Source organism: Tenrec ecaudatus, chromosome 1 (genome assembly GCF_050624435.1).
Source record: "Tenrec ecaudatus isolate mTenEca1 chromosome 1, mTenEca1.hap1, whole genome shotgun sequence".
Taxonomy (NCBI): domain Eukaryota; kingdom Metazoa; phylum Chordata; class Mammalia; order Afrosoricida; family Tenrecidae; genus Tenrec; species Tenrec ecaudatus.
The window spans coordinates 128,060,521-128,077,273 of NC_134530.1; the positions used below are offsets into that span (position 1 = coordinate 128,060,521).

At 40.0% G+C, this 16,753-nt stretch overlaps 1 pseudogene; it reads right to left on the reverse strand.

The window, feature by feature from the left end:
* Positions 1-15,840: 15,840 nt before the first annotated feature.
* On the reverse strand, positions 15,841-16,099 carry LOC142435895 (U6 snRNA-associated Sm-like protein LSm5 pseudogene; annotated as a pseudogene).
* Positions 16,100-16,753: the final 654 nt, after the last annotated feature.

Below are 16,753 nucleotides of genomic sequence, written 5' to 3' on the forward strand. Positions count from 1 at the left end.
GGACCACTGGCTTTCTAGCACCTATGGAGATGGCTTTCTCTGTTTATCCCCTTATTTTATGGAGTATCTCAAAATTTATTTCCCACAATAGTAATCTTTCTCTTTTACAAACCTTCTCTTATTATTATTTTAAAAAATCATTTTACCTGGATGCTTCCTCCCCCCAACTACCATGATCCGAATTATACATTGCAGGGCTGGATAGGGCAGAGGCTGTACACTGGTACATATGAGGGCTGGAGGCACAGGGAATCCAGGGTGGATGATACCTTCAGGACCAAGGGTGTGAGGGGCGATGCTGGGAGAGTGGAGGGTGAGTGGGTTGGAAAGGGGGAACTGATTACAAGGATCCACATGTGACCTCTTCCCTGGGAGAGGGACAGCAGAGAAGGGGGGAAGGGAGACTCCGGATAGGGCAAGATATGACAAAATAACGATGTATAAATTACCAAGGGCACATGAGGGAGGGGGTAGTGGGGAGGGAAGGGGGAAAAAAGAGGACCTGATGCAAAGGGCTTAAGTGGAGAGCAAATGCTTTGAGAATGATTGGGGCGGGGAATGTATGGATGTGCTTTATACAATTGATGTATGTATATGTATGGATTGTGATAAGAGTTGTATGAGTCCCTAATAAATTGTTTAAAAAAATCATTTTATTAAAGACTCGTACAGCTCTTATCACAATCCATACATGCATCTATTTTGTCAAACACATTTGTACATTTGTTGTCATCATCATTCTCAAAGCATTTTCTTTCTTCTTGAGCCTCGGTATCAGCTCCTCATTTTTTCCCCCTCCTTCCCACCTTCTCTTATGAACCCTTGATAATTTGTAAATTATTATTATTTTTTTCATGTCTTACACTGACTGATGTCTCCATTCACACACTTGTCTGTTGTCTGTCCCCCTGGGAGGGGGTTATATGTAGATCATTGTTCCCCCATTTTCCCCCCAGCTTCCCCTCATGGTATCACAACTCTCATAATTGGTCCGGGGGCACAGGGGGTGGATCTGTCCTGGATTCCCTGTGTTTCCAGCTCTTATCTGTACCTGTGTACCTCCTCTGGTGTAGCCGGATTTGTAAGCTAGATTTGGCATAATGATAGTTGGGGTGGGGGTGGGAGAAAGAATTAAAGAGTGAGAGCAAAGTTGTATGTTTCATTGGTGCTATACTGCACCCTGCCTGGCTTTTCTCTTTCTTGTGACCCTTCTGTAAGAGGATGTCCAGTTGTCTACAAATGGGCTTTGGGTCTCCACTCTGCACTCTCCCTCTTTCACATTAATATGATATTTTCTTCTTTGATGCCTGTTACTTAATCCCATCAATACCTCATAATCACTTAGGCTCGTGTGCTTTTTCCATGTGGCTTTTTTGCTTTTCAGCGATATGGCTGCATGTTTATCTTCAAGCCTTTAAGACTCCAGATGTTATAGTTTTTGATAGCCAGACACCATCAGCTTTCTTCATCACATTTGCTTAATCACTCACTTTGTCTTCAGTGATTGTGTTGGGAAGGTGAGCATCACGGAATGCCAGGTTATTAGAACAAAGTGTTCCTGCCTTGAGGGAGTACTTCAGTAGAGGCCCAATATCCATCTATTACCTTAATATTTAACATAAATATATGGATATAGATCTATTTCCCTATCATTATATATAAATATATTTACATATATACATGCCTGTATTTAGACTTCTATAAATTCCTTTTGCCTCCTAGTTCTTTCCTCTATTTCCTATTACTTTCCTCTTGTCTAACTATTTGTTGCCCTTTGGGTGGGGTTGTTCTCTGTCGTTGTCTCTTATTTGTGCTTGGTGCATGTTGTTCTTTTGTGGCTACTGTGTTGGCAAGGATATTTTGTAGGGCTGGGTACCTTTTCACATATTCTTTGAGCTTTCCCTTATCTGGGAAACTCTTATATCTCCATCTATCTTGAAAGATAATTTGGCTGGATAAATTATTCATGGGTTTGTGTAATTTTCTTCAGTTTTTAGAATATGTTACTCTACTCTCTACTCTTCATATTGTCCACTGATAGGACTGTGCATATTCTTATTTGTATACCTTTATAGGTTACTCCTTGTTTTTCCCTAGCTGCTCTCATGATTTTCTCCTTTCACTTAAAGTTGGATAGTTTGACTATTATATGCTTAGGTGTCTTCTTGGCATTTGGCTTAGCTGGTGTTCTTTTGGTCTCCTGAATGGTTGCCTAGTTTTCATTCATTAAGCTTGGGAAGTTGTCCTCTAAGAATTCCATCTCTGTTTTAGATGTTGACTTCTTTGTTGTGTCTTGCTCAGGTAGTCCAATTATTCTAATGTTGTTTCTATTCATAACATCATACAAGGCTCTCAGGTTTTCTTCAGCTTCTCTTATTATCTTATTTGAGTACCTTTCCCATTTGTTGACATCTGCATGGTTATCCTCTAGGTCAGGGACGTCAAACTGGCGGCCCATGAGCCTCATGCGGCCCCTGAGGTGATTTTTTGTGGCCCACGATTCTCTGAAATAAAATGTAAAGAGGGAATTGTGTGTACAGTATTGCCACGATCTTCCCTTAGGCACTATTTTTTCCATAACAATTTTTATTACCTCAGGGGCTGCATGTGGCCCGTGGGCCACCAGTTTGACACCCCTGCTCTAGATCACTGTCGTGATTCTCTCCCTCCTCAATCTGTTGGCAAAGTCTGTGAATTTGCTACTGGCTTTTGTTATCTTGTGCCTAGGATCTTGTATTTCTCTTAGGTGGGTGGCCTTTATCTCCTCTATCATTTCACTTTCCCACTACATATTCTGTATGACTTCAAGCATCATTCTGAAGATTTCTTTCTGTGGCAAATCTATGTCTGCATCTTCTATGCGTGTTAAGTTCAGGACTTCTTCCAACACTACCTTTTGTTTCTCCTGTTTTTTTTTTTTGTTGTTGTTGTTTAGGTCGTTGGGGCTGATTGCTGTTTGCATCATGATGTTTTAGAGGAGTCTGGTGCCATCTTTGAGAGAGTCAAAGAGCATTAGGCTATCTCTTTGGGAGACTCATGTATGTTTCTTCAAACTGCATGCAGCTCATTGCACTGTGAGATCAGGCTACTGCTTTGTTCTCCTGTCATTTCACTCTTTCCCTAGCCAACAATTTCTCTATTATTTGTAGGGAAAATTTGATGGCCTTCTCAGGGGGCACCGGTTGGGTGATTGTAGACCCATGAGGATGGCCCTTCACTGCGTGATATCACAGGAAGTCATGGTGGTGTGGCTCATGGTGGCTCGTGGCACTGCAGAAAGTGTACAGGGGTGCTTGCTGCTACAGGAGTGCTGTGGAAGGCAGGTGGGTGTGCCTGCTTTGGTGTAAAGCACCACAGATGGTCAGAATTTTCCTAGTTGGTTAGATTTCCACGATAGGTAAGGCCTAGAATCTGTCTTTCCTGACATAGTAACCCATATGATTTTCTGATTCCAAATGGGAAATACCAGTCATTTTCAGATCATTAATGCCTAACATATCAATCTTTATGTGTTCCATTTAATTTTGGGTGACTTCCAATTTTCCTGATTCATACTTCATACTTTCCATGTTCTGATATTTAATTGATGTTTGCAGCTGTTTCTTCTTATTTTGAGTTGTGCTCCCAGCAGCAAATGAAGATCCTGAAGGTTGAAGTCACATGGCCTTTACTCCATTCACCTTACTATGACAGACTCTACTTTGAGAAAGAAGTTCCTCCATCGTCAAAGTTTGATTACCTTCTGATACAAGGGGCCCATCCTCTGGCTTTATCCCTGACAATATTCTACCTCCATTCAATTGGCCTTCAGGGTCTGACCATGGTTCCATGTTATACATCAAGTTTTCAGTGGCTCTTTCTTCCAAACTGGACAGCTGAATTCTTCCCCATTGATTGTTTTTAGTCTGGAAGCCCCACTAGAACCTGTCCATTTTGGGTGACTCTTCAGGCATTTGAAATATCAATGACTTACAGCATTACAGAAACAAACAAGCCATCGCAGTATGACAAACTGAAAGACAAGAACAACAAGTTAAAGAGAAAGGCGGTGTCTTAATTATCTAATGCCAATATCACCTAAATATCCCATGTAGATGACTCACCAAATAGAAACTCATTTTGTCACCATTTCAGAGGCTAGAACTTCAAGTTCATGGCAACAGCTCTAGGTGAAAGCTTTCTCTCTGTTGATTCACAGTTTAAGGGGAAACTGTTCTTAGATGTAGTCAGTAGAATGTTTCCACAGAGGTTTCTGGGTTGTGGTCTTTATAGGGAAATACCACCACGATTTCTCACATGGAATATTTGGGTGGATTCCAACCATAAACTTTCAGTTTGCGAGTGAGTTCTTAACAGCTGTCATTACTTGGAAATCTCACAGTTTAGGAGGAAAGTTCCTTTCTCCTTTTAGCATCTGTAACATTGCCATTCTCTGGCATCAATCTTACCTTTGGCATCAACATTTCCATCAATCTAGGAGAATCCTAGGGCAAGGATATTGGATCCAAAAGGCATACTATACTCAAGACATGATAACGATTGTCTACTATAATGCATAGATTTTACTGCATTCATGCAGCAACAATTATTGGTCATTAGAATGCAGAAGTTGAAAACAAAGAGATAGGAACAGTAATTGGAAAATATGGTCTTGGGGATACAAACAAAGCTGAAGATTTCATGATAGCATTTGCCAGATCAACAGCTTCTTCATGCAAATACACAAATGTATTTCAGCAACACAAATGGCCTTTAAATGTGGACTTCTTATGGAATACATAAAAATCAAATGGACTATTTTTGTGGGAAGAGATGATGGAGAAGTTCAATATCAGCAGCTAAAACAAGACCAGGGACTTACTGTGGAACAGACCAACAACTGCTGACTTTAAATTTGGGTTGTAGCTGAAGAAAACTAAAATAGTTTCACAAGATCCAAAATACAACCTTGAGTATGTATCACCCAAAATTTGAGAAAATCTCAAGAATAGATTTGATATGTTGAACACTACTGACAGTAGACCCGATGAGCTGTGGGGTGACATCAAGAACATCATTCATTAAGAAAACAAAAGGCCATGAGGAAAAACAGAAAAGAAAGAAAAGCTCAAAGCTCTGAGTCAGAAGAGTCTCTGGAACTAATTCTTAATTTTAGAGTACCGAAGACAAATGGGAGAAACGATGCTATCTGAATAGAAAACTTCAAAGGACAGCTTGAGAAGATAGCGTAAAAATTATAATTAAATGTGTGAAGACCTAGAATTACAAAACAGAAAAGGAAGAGCATGTTCAGCACATCTTTTACTGAAAGAATTCGAGAAATCATCCAAGCTTCGAGACGCAATACTGAAAGGTTCTATGGGGAAAATATTGAATGATGCAGGAGGTATCAAAAGAAGATAAAAATATTAAACATTAATTATACCAAAAGGACTCGTTGACATTCCACCATTTCAGGAGGTGGCTTATAACCAAGAACCAATGGTGCTAAAGAAAGAAGTCCAAGCTTCATTGAGAGCATTAGCAAAATCAAAGTTCTAAGTTTTGATAGGATAGCAATTAAAATGTTTCAGCAAGCTGATAAAGTATTGGAAGCATTTACTCATCTATGCCAGCCAAATTGGAAGACAGCTTCTTGGTCAACTAACCTGGAAAGATTCAAATTTGTACCTATTCCAAAGAAAGATGACTCAACAGAATACTCACACTATAGAAAAATATCATTAATATGACATGAAAGTAATATTTTGCTGAAGATCATTCAACAATAATTATAGCTGTACATGAAGCTGTCAAAGGATCAGGCCCGTTCAGACAAAGGCATGGAACAAAGGCTATCATTACTGATGCCAGTTGGCTCAAAGCCGAGAATTCCAGGAAGATATTTACTTGTGTTTCATTAACTATAATAAGGCATTTAGCTGTGTGGACTATAGCAAACTATGAACTGTCTTGAGAAGAGTGAGAATTTCAAAACATTTCATTGTCTACAATCAGAACTTGTATGTGGATCAAGAGGCAGTTGTGCAAACTGAACAAGGGCATACTGTATGATTTAAAGTCCAGAAAGTTATGTGTCAGGATTGCATTCTGTCGCCATACTTATTCAATCTGTACACTGACCAAATAATCAGAGAAAGTGGATTATATGAAGAAGAATAAGGCATCGTGAATGAAGAAAGGCTTATTAATGACCTGTGACATGCTGACAACCCAACCTGGCCTGCTGAAGGTGAGGAGGGCTTGAAGCACTGCTGATGAAGACCAAGTCTGGCAGCCTTCAGTGTGGATTACAACTCAATGTAAAGAAGACCAACATCCTCAGAATGAGACCAATAGGTAACATCAGGATGTATGGTGAAAAGATTGAAGTTGTCAAGGATTTTGTCTTACTTGGGTCCAAAATCAATGCTCATGGAAGCAGCAATCAAGAGATCAAAGGCTCATTCCATTGGGTAAATATGCTACACAATACCTCTTTAGAGTGCTGAAATCATGGAGTTTACTTTGAGGATTAAGTTGTGCCTGACCCAGGCCAGGGTATTTTCAATAGTTTCAAATGCATGTGAAAGTTGGACATTGAATAAGGTAAAGATAGCTTGACTTAATCTCACATACTTTGAGCAGCTTGTCAGGAGAAAGCAGTCCTTGGGAAGGACATCATGATTGGTAAAATAGAGGAGCAGCAAAACACGAGAAGACTCTTGATGAAATAGATTGACACATGGTTGCAACAGTGGGCTCAAACATAAGAACATTTGTGAGGGCAGAATTTCATTCTATTGTACATAGGATTGTTGTGAGTTGGAACTACAACAACAACAACAACAAACAGCAACAAAGATTACAACTTTCAATATGAACCACACCTTAACATCACGGAAACTAAAATCCCCACAGCTGAATCAATAAGCAGCATCCTGATTAAAAAAACACAGTGAAACAAGCAAATGAACAACAATGAAAACACCTCACTGCCTTTGAGTCGATCCCAATGCAAGGCGAACCTAAAGGACAGAGTTCAAGTGCCTCTTTGGATTTCATGCCCTGCTAGCTCCTTCCAGGAGCAGGACACCTTCCTGAGGAGCAGCTGGTGACCTTGTGGTGAGAAGCCCCATGTGTAACCACTAATCCACCAGAGCTCCAACATCACAATAAACAGAGAAATGATCAAAGTTGTCCTTCCTTCCTTCCTTCCTTCCTTCCTTCCTTCCTTCCTTCCTTCCTTCCTTCCTTCCTTCCTTCCTTCCTCCCGCCCTCCCTCTTTCTTTCTTTCTTTCTTTCTTTCTTTCTTTCTTTCTTTCTTTCTTTCCTTCTTTCTTTCTCTCTCTCTCTCTCTCTCTCTCTCTCTCTCTCTCTCTCTCTCTCTCTCTCTCTCTCTCTCTCTCTCTCTCTCTCTCTTTCTTTCTTTCTTTCTTTCTTTCTTTCTTTCTTTCTTTTTGATTCATAATCAACATCCCGGGAAGCAGCAATGAGGATGTCAAATGGCATATTGCATTGGGCCTATCTGTTGGGAAAGATCTCATTTGAGTGGTAAAAAACAAATACACGAATTTGAAGACTATGGTGTATATGACCTAAGTTCTGGTATTTTCAATTGCCTCATATGCATTCAAGTTACGATGGTGAATCAAGACTGAAGATGAACTTCTGCCTTTGAACTATGGTGTTGGTGGAGAATATTAAATAGATCATGAACTGACAGAATAAGAAGAGATCTTGTTGGTATAGTGACTCATACATTGGGCTGCTAACTGGAAGGTCAGCAGTTTAATACAACCAACCCCTCTTGTGGGAGCAAGATGAGGCTTTCTACTGCTATGAAGTGTTACAGTCTCAGAACCGCAGAGAGAGTTCTACCTTGTCCCATAAGGTTGTGATGAGTCACGATCAACCTGATAGCAGTGACTGGCTTGACCAGAACAAACAAATCTGTCTTGGAGGCAGTGCATTTTGGAGGCATCTCTGTGAAAGCGAGGATTCAAGACTTTGCTTCACTTACTGTAGGCATGTTATAAGGAGGGACCAATACCTGGAGAAAGATATCATGATTGATAAAGTAGAGCATCAGGAAGAGCGAGGCAGACCTCCAGTGAGGTAGATTACATAGTGGCTGCAAAAATGGGGTCAAATATAGCAAGGACTGTGAAAATGGGGCAGACCATGGTAGTGTTTCATGTTGTTGAACATAGGGCACTATAAGTTGGAAACAACTTGAAAACACTTAACAACAACAACAAATATAAAGTGTTAACCAGTATAAACTGCCTCGATACTTCAATTGTATTTTCTGTTAATTTTTATAAATATATCTTTATATATTTGACCATAACTTATTTTCTTCCTTTGTAAATTGACTATTCTTTATCCATATTCCCACTGCTGGGGATGTTGAGCTTTTCTTGTTATTTTTCAGGTATTATTTCATATAAATAAAGTTATGACTGGTTTAGACATAGATATATATTACCCCATCCTTCATGTGCTGACTTTACCAATTGTTTTAAATGATGACAAATCAAATCCGTAATAGCTATATAATTAGATTTAAATGTCTTCTTATAGTTTATGCTTTTGGAAATTTTACTTAACACTTTATTTCTAACCTCTAGGTGTTTAGATATTCTTCTGCGTTGTCACCTTTTGAACTTACAGTTTTGTCTTTTGTCTTTAAGATGTTAAGAAGTCCGGGTGGTGCTGTGAGTTAGACCATGGGCTACCACTGCAACATCAGTGGTTCAAACCCACCAGCATCTCAGGGGAAAGATGAGGCTGTCTGCTCCCATAAATAAATAGCTATACTCTTGGAATACCTATATCCCTATATCTGGTTGCTATGGATCCGTATCAGTTTGAAGGCAGTGGGGTTTGGGTCTAAGGCTTTAATTTTTCTGTGTTGTCATAGATCGTTGTGCCAATTTCTACTATAGCAAATCTACTGGGAAGAGTAAGATGCACCATAGGGTTTTCTAGAGTGAATTCTTTATGGGAACAAATTACTGGCTCTTTTCTTCTGCGGTGAATTGAGAGTGATTTTCAATTCTTGGCACTTTTAAATCATTTAAAATATACTTAGTCAAAGAAATGCAGTGATCCTATAGTATTACTACTATTTTACTCTTTTCTAATTTGTTTTTCTCTTTACCCATTATTAATTCCATCTCTCTATTTTTTTTTAGTTTATGTTTTATTTTTAAAGTTAGATTTTTAATTTATACTTTTTTGGTATGGATGTAAATCTATTGTATAGCTTTATCTATTTCCTATAAGATCTTACATGTTATATTTTTCTTAAAGGTACTTACTGGATACTTTTGAGTTTATTTTTGGATTTCATTTTACGCTTCCAAGAATATTTTATTTGGAGTTTATCCAATGTTCTACTTTTGGTACTTATTCTAAACTATAACATTCTAAATAATTTCATTTAAGAAAACGAAGTTAGGATCTGGGTGATGAAAGCCTGTCAAGAAGTTAAAGGGATTTCTCTCAATCAATAACACACTGCTCTTAAACCAAGTTGGAAATTGTTGGTAAAATTAAAAGCAAAGCTGGAAGGTAAGTTGGTTGCCGTCACTGGGTGCTACCAATTTAGCTTTAATACATAGTGACCAGAGTGACAGAGTAGAATTGGCCCTTATCAAGTTTTCTAGGCTGTGACCTTTGCGAGGAAGATCAGCAGGTCTTCTTCCCATGGTTCTGTGTGATGGATTTGAACCACCAACTTTCTGGTTAATAGTACACACTTAACTACTCTGTCACAACTAGGGCTGCTTAGGAAAAACTAGAAGAAAAGAATATTGCTGCCAAATTGCCACCTGAAGCACTTTAGCACAGAACACTGTCTCCACCATCTCTTCTCCAGCTAAGTTCTTTTTTTAAAACAAAAACAAAAAAACCCCATTTTTATTGGGGGCTCTTACAACAATCCATTCATTCCTCCAGTGTGCCAAGCACATTTGCTGCCATCATCATTTTCAAAGCATTCTCTTCCCACTGGAACCCCTGATATTAGCTCCCCATTTCTTCCCCCTCCCTCCCCTGCCAATCCTCTCTCATGAACCCTTGATAAGTTATAGATTATTATTTCCATATCTTACATTCTCCTCCATCGCAATTCACCCACTTTTCCATTATTTGTACCCCTGGGAGGGGGCTCTAGGTTGATACTTGTGATCGATTCCCTCCTGCCTCCCCCCACCCTCCCCTGATTCTCCTGGTATCTCTACTCTCCTTGTTAGCAATGAGGGGTTTATCTATCCTGGATTCCCGTGTCAAGGCTCTTATCTGTAGCAGTGTGTGTGTTCTGGTGTAATCCGATTTGTAAGGTTTGTAATCCGATTTCTTAATGTCTGATGCACACAATGCTTCTCTTGCTCACGCCTTGTGCTGGATTACAATTTCTCCTGTTAAAACTGGAGGTTCCTTGAGGGCAGACACTGTGAACACTACAGTAAAAATCTTACAGTATGACTGATCATAGTTAGTGAGAGCAAGGCTTTCCAGGCATAAAGCCAAATGTCACCGAATGCATTTCAAAGGAAAATAGCACTTCCAGATGGCATCCACTGCCAACCCATATAACATTTAATGGCCTGAAAAAATGCTGCTGGTCAATCATTGTTTTTAACGGCTTGCAAAATATGGCTGCACTGTCTTGGTAAGCTGAGGCCAATTTTTCCTCACATTTTATAGTATTCAGAAAGCGTTTTTTCAAAAGTGATGTCAAAGCATCTTGTGCTTTGAAATGTTAAGTCTTGTTTTTACAGTCTCCTTTGCTTACCTTTCCCTGCTCTCATCAAAGGGGCTGTGCAAATGCCTACCCCTTTCACCGACTGTGGCAGTATTCATTGGTAGATTTTGCAGGGTTTGGTCTTCTGTGTGTTCAACTGAGTTCTCTGGAGAGGCAAAACCAGTGATGTTTATATGTATATGAATATAAAACTGAAGGAATCATGCTCATTGCCTATGAGCTGATTCCATTTCATAGTGACGCTACAGTACAGGGTGGAACTGCCCCTGCAGGTTTCTGAGACTGTAACTCTTTATGGCCATAGACAGCCTCGATTTTCTCCCACGGAGCTGCTGGTGTTATCAAGCTGCTGACCTTGTGGTTAGCAGCCCAGACATAACCGACTACACTCTCAGGGCTCCCAGGCATGCATATAGAAAGAGATTTACATCAAGAAGTGGCTCATATGTCTCAAAATTTGGGTGGCATACACTCAAGGTTGTATTTTGGATCTTGTGGACTTATTTTAATTTTCTTCAGCTTCAACCTGAACTTAAATGTCAACAATCGATAGCCAGTTCCACGGTAAGCCCCTGATCTTGTTTTAGTTATTGATGTTGAACTTCTCAATCATCTCTTCCAGCAGATGTAGTCTGTTTAATGTCCATGTATTCCATCTGGAGAAGTCCATGTGCAATTGCCATTTGTGTTGTGAAAAAGGTATTTGCTTAGAAGAAGTTGTTGTTCTTGCAAACTACATTTCTTCTTGCTTCCACTTCTGCATTCCGATCGCTAATAACTACCCATGCGACTGGATTGCATGCTTGCTCAGTTTCAGACTGATGACTGAAAGTTTTCAAAAGTAGCTCTCGTGTTTGGGGTATTAATTGGAATAGTTATATTGAGTTGATTTCCTTGAATGTGCATAAATATTATTCTATCAGAGACACTACCGTATTTCCAGATAGATCTTAAAATGTCCTATGCTTTCCCTTTGTAGGCTGTTCATAGTCTGGAAGCTCTGTTGAAGTCTATTCACTTTGGCCTTGCTGGTATTTGGAATACTAGTGACATTGCCTCCAACATCATAGCAACACAGAAGCCACCACAGTAAGACAAACAGACAAGCGCAGTAGTTGTATAATTTCATGTCAACTTGAAAATACTTAAGTGTAGGGGTGGAGTTTAGCCTGTGACACAGGTCACAGCCTGATGATGACCCCATGTGCATGTGGCCTTCTTGTAAAGAGGATCCTTGGAACCCTGCTCCCCTCCTTCCTGCTTTCACCTTCCTGCTGGCTGACCCTGATGATGGACAGAGCCCTGAAGATGGGTCCACTAAAACTGGATCCACAAGACTTTGTACCCACCAACCTGTGATATTTCTACAATCTGTATCATTGCTTGTGACGGCATTCGTCTGAAGAGGGACTTATGGACTAGTATCAGCTTTATGGACTTGAGTTGGGCTGGCCTGAGATGTTTTCATTATGTATAAAGCTCTTTCTCACACATACATGACTGTCATTGGATTTGTTTCTCTAGTCAACCTGGCTGAACACAACAAGTGTTGGAAGGGGGCTGTACTCCACCAAAATAGCTAGCTGCTCAAAATGTTTTTAGGCTATTTAGATCCCACTATGTAGTTGATTAAATTGTGTTATATCTCTTCACGGGGGTTTACTGCCCAACGACTGAGAACCCTGTACCAGCCAAGTTGACACAAAGCCTAACGGCCACATTCTGTATGTTAAGAATGGTATCACACTCAATTCAGCTCTCTGGATCTGCGTGTTTGGGCTATAGAAGTCAAAGTAGTCTGGGCTATAAGTGTTTATTATAAAGCAGGTAGTTACAAAAAGAGGTAAGTTATTGGAAATTTCATATATACAGATATCCAACATGATATTTTAAATCCATAGTTGGTAAATCACTTTATTACAGTGGTTCTCAACCTTACTAAGGCCATGACCCTTTAATATAGTCCCTCATGTTCTGGTGACCACCAATCATAAAATTATTTTGTTGCTACTTCATAACTGTAATTTTGCTACAGTTATGAATTGAGCAACACCTGTGAAAGGGTTGTTGGACCCCCAGAGGGGTTGCGGCCACAGGTTGAGAACCGCTGTTTTATTAAGTGATTACTGTATCTCCTGTAATAGACAATCATAATGGTGATGATAACAGATAGTATTATTTTGTGTTTACTTTGTGTCAAATGCTATTGTGAAACTGAGTACCTTTTTTCTGGAGGGAACTCGCCCTTCACAACCTAATGTATGAAACAGTAAATATTACTTTTCCATTTTTCATATAAGTGAACTAATGCACAAATATTTTAAATTTCTCAGGTTGCTGAGATAGTAAGTGGCAAATCTGGAATTCAAACCACAAGTGAAATTCAAACCTCCCATTTTACCATTTCATGCTGCTGTTTTTACTGTAATAATGTTAGATTCTCAAGCCCACTGCCATCGAATTGATGCTAACTGTAACCCTATGAGACAGGGCAGAACGACCCCCGTGAGTTTCCATGACTGTAACTCTTCAGGGGATTAGAAAGCCCATCTTTGTCATGCAGGGCACTGGTGGTTCAAACTGCTGACCGTTCAGAGCATAGTCCACTACATAACCACTATGCCACCAGGACTCCAATCGTGTTATAGTAGAGGCCTTCAAATTTTGAGATTGTTTGATTTAACTAATGACTTTTAATGTGACTATTTCTAAACCACAGGAGAGGTAATTTTTTAAGGTCTGTAGTCTAACATTATAGACCATAAATAAATGCCTAAATGTTAAACTATTGACTTTAAATAAACACCTCTTCTGTGGTTTAGAAATAGTCACACTAAAAGTCATTAGTGAAATCAATGAATTTCAAAACTGGAAGAAGCTCTAGGGATCATCTATCTAGTCATATCTCTTCAGTTTTCAAATGAGAATAGGGCTCAGACAGATGGAAGAGCAGGATCATAGACTAGAGATGAAATGATCGAGGAGCTGAATTCCTGTCTTTCATTGTCCAAGGTGAAATTCCTGCACGGTGCAAATGGGTGACAAACACCTGGTTCCTGAGTCTAGCTACAAGTGCCTTGGAAGACAGGCCTAGAGACCTGTTGAAAAGCCATGAAAATCCCCAGGGAACACAGCTCTATAATGACCCACAGACTTGACTCAATAACAACTGATTATTTCCCAGGGTATTGTCTTTTTAACAATAGCTTGTTTCTTCTTAGATTTTAGCAGACATTACCTTAGCTATTGCAACTTCAAATGCACCCAATAGTTCCATAGCAGAAAGGCTTAGTGATCTACGTTCCTAGACATTACCATCTCAGAAAAAAAGCATCCGATGGTACAGTTCTATTCTGTCATATGAGGCTGCTATGTATTAAGATGAACTGGATTGTACCTGAGAGCAACAACATCTTATATAGAAAGTATAAACTTAAAAATTTCTTTTAGTCTATCATTGTATAAAAGAGGGTAGGGGGCATAATATCTGTGGAGTACCTGCTGTGAATTTTTTTAGTTGTAGTCACAGGATTCAAAATTGTCCCCACACCTACTGCTGGTAAGTAGTGGAACTAGTGTCCTTAGTCATGTGGTTTTAAAGCCAATAGTCTCTGTACTCACCAGGCTGCCTTCGCCCCATTATTAATATTATCATTTTTTGCTTTAAACATTTGTTCCTCGTTGTCGTTCTGCTGCATAGATATGTGTGGATTCTGGGCAAGTGCTCTTCTTCAAGTTTGCAAAGACGCAGACTGCAGCCATCAGTACTGGGGGAAAAAGGAGGTTTTATAGATCTCTCTGCTTCTGGGAGGCAGAAACTTTCTACCTCCTGGAAAACACCAAACAAAATGAGACAAAAACAAAACTCCATCCATGACTGAGAAGCCCTTCCATTTGTAATTGCTTCTTCGCTAAGACTCTCAGAGGGCCCTCCCCTCCTGCAGAAGCTAGGAGGTAAATTGTCGGCCCTTTATCTTGCTGGGATTTTGTGGCTTATTTAAATGGTGCCACTTATATGAGGATACATTTACAGACTCAAAGAAGAGTTGGACCAATGTTTAGCTGTCTTGCACTAGCTTGCACCCCTGGATTATCTAGTATTTCAGGAAAAGGATTTCTATCCAAGATCAGCCTTCCCTTGGATTTGCTTCCTTTCTATGCTTGACCTCCCCAGAAGCAGAGATTCAGCTTATGTCTCAGAAAAAGCAGAGAAGGAGAAAAATATTTGAATTAGTGAGTTAGGCAGCATCTCTTCCTTAGCATATTTTGTCCCCCAAAGAAAACCTCTTTCTGTAATGTTTGTTGGTAGATCATCTTGGACGTCAAACTCATTAGGTCTAAGATGTGACAGTGAAACTAAATCCAACGTATTAAATCCTGCAATAAAGATGATCTAGCCAACATCCCTAGCACCCAAGGAGTCCTGGTGGCCAAATGCTCATGAGTAGTGCTGAAGATGGACAGGCCAGCAGTTCTAAACCCCCAGATACTCCTAGGGGAAAAACAAAGCTTTCTACTCCTGTAAACAGTTACAATCTCAGAAACGCTCAAGGACAGTTCTGCAGTCTTATAGGGTCACTATGACTCGGAATCCACTCCATGGCAGTGAGTGTGGTTTGGGTTTGGAGTCAAACCTTCCTGCCACTGAGCTGATTGTCAGAGTGCACCCCACAGACGGGTTCTAGGGCGTAACAATTTACTGGAGCATAGGGTCTCCTCAGTCTTCTGAGGACTGAACGTTGAGTGTGAACCAGTGACAGGTTCATAATCCCATGTTCATCCAACAGCACCCTCAAGAGGCGCTGTAAAATGGTTGTTAAAATTGGGTAAGAAAATGTTCTTTTTAAAACCCCCAAACCTTTTATTTTCGTCTTCAAACAATAACCTTTTTCCTATTTGTTCTCTGAATATGATCATGAGTACCTTACACAAAAATGCACTTTACAGTGCATCCTCAAAGTTGTTCCCTGTAACAGAGAACTTTGCATCATAGAATCTCAAGACTAAACAGATGTTTCTAAAAAGAAATCCGTCTCGTTGCCTGTATCAAACCAAAACCAAAACAAGCACAAGTCAAAAAAATCCACTCAGGTTTCAGGTCTTTCTCCCCCAGGAGCCAGTGAGGTAGTTATTTTGATTTAGCAAAGTGTGACCTAATTCAGGAATCCTTCTTCCTTCTGGTGTGATTTCAGTGACGTCTTCCAATACTATGCTGACAAAGTCATCAAAACCTAGAAGCATGCCAACAATGTCCTTGTCACTCTTTATCACAATGTGAATTCCTGATCCTATACATTTGTCCGTAAGCTCTAGAGCAGCATTCTCAACCTGTGGGTTGTGACCCATTTGGAGGTCAATCAACCCTTTCACAGGGGCTTCCCAATTGATAACAGTAGCAAAATTACAGTGATGAAGTACAACAAAAATTATTTTATGTTTGGGGTCACCACAACATAAGGAACTGTATTAAAGGGTCGCAGCAGTAAGACGGTTGAGAATCATTTCTCTAGAGGCAGCAGCTGTGACCAGAAAGTGTACTTGTTGTTGCCTGTGGTAGTTACATAATCTGTTGTCAATTTGAGAGCATTAAGAATGGTGGGGTGGAGGTTAGCTTGTCAGCCAGGTTAGCTCCAACCTCGTTTGGAGGCACTTTGGAGATAAATAGCTCACTGGAGACAGGACACACTCACTTCCTACAAAATATTACTGATGATGAGCCTGGTGGAGCTACTCTGATGCAACCAGAGCCCTGGAGCTTGAGGAGCTACTTGGAGACCCACATCAGCACTGAGATGCTTCTGCCGCCACTGGATCCATAAGACTTTGCACCTACTGGCTTATGATCTTCCTGCATTCGGCATCATTGCATGTGTTTCATGAGTCTAAAGAGGAATTCATAATTGGTATCAAATTTATGGACTTGATCTGGATTGGGATGGGATGTTTTCTCAATATTCAATTGCTCGTGTATATACAGCTCTTTCTCATACACATATGCGT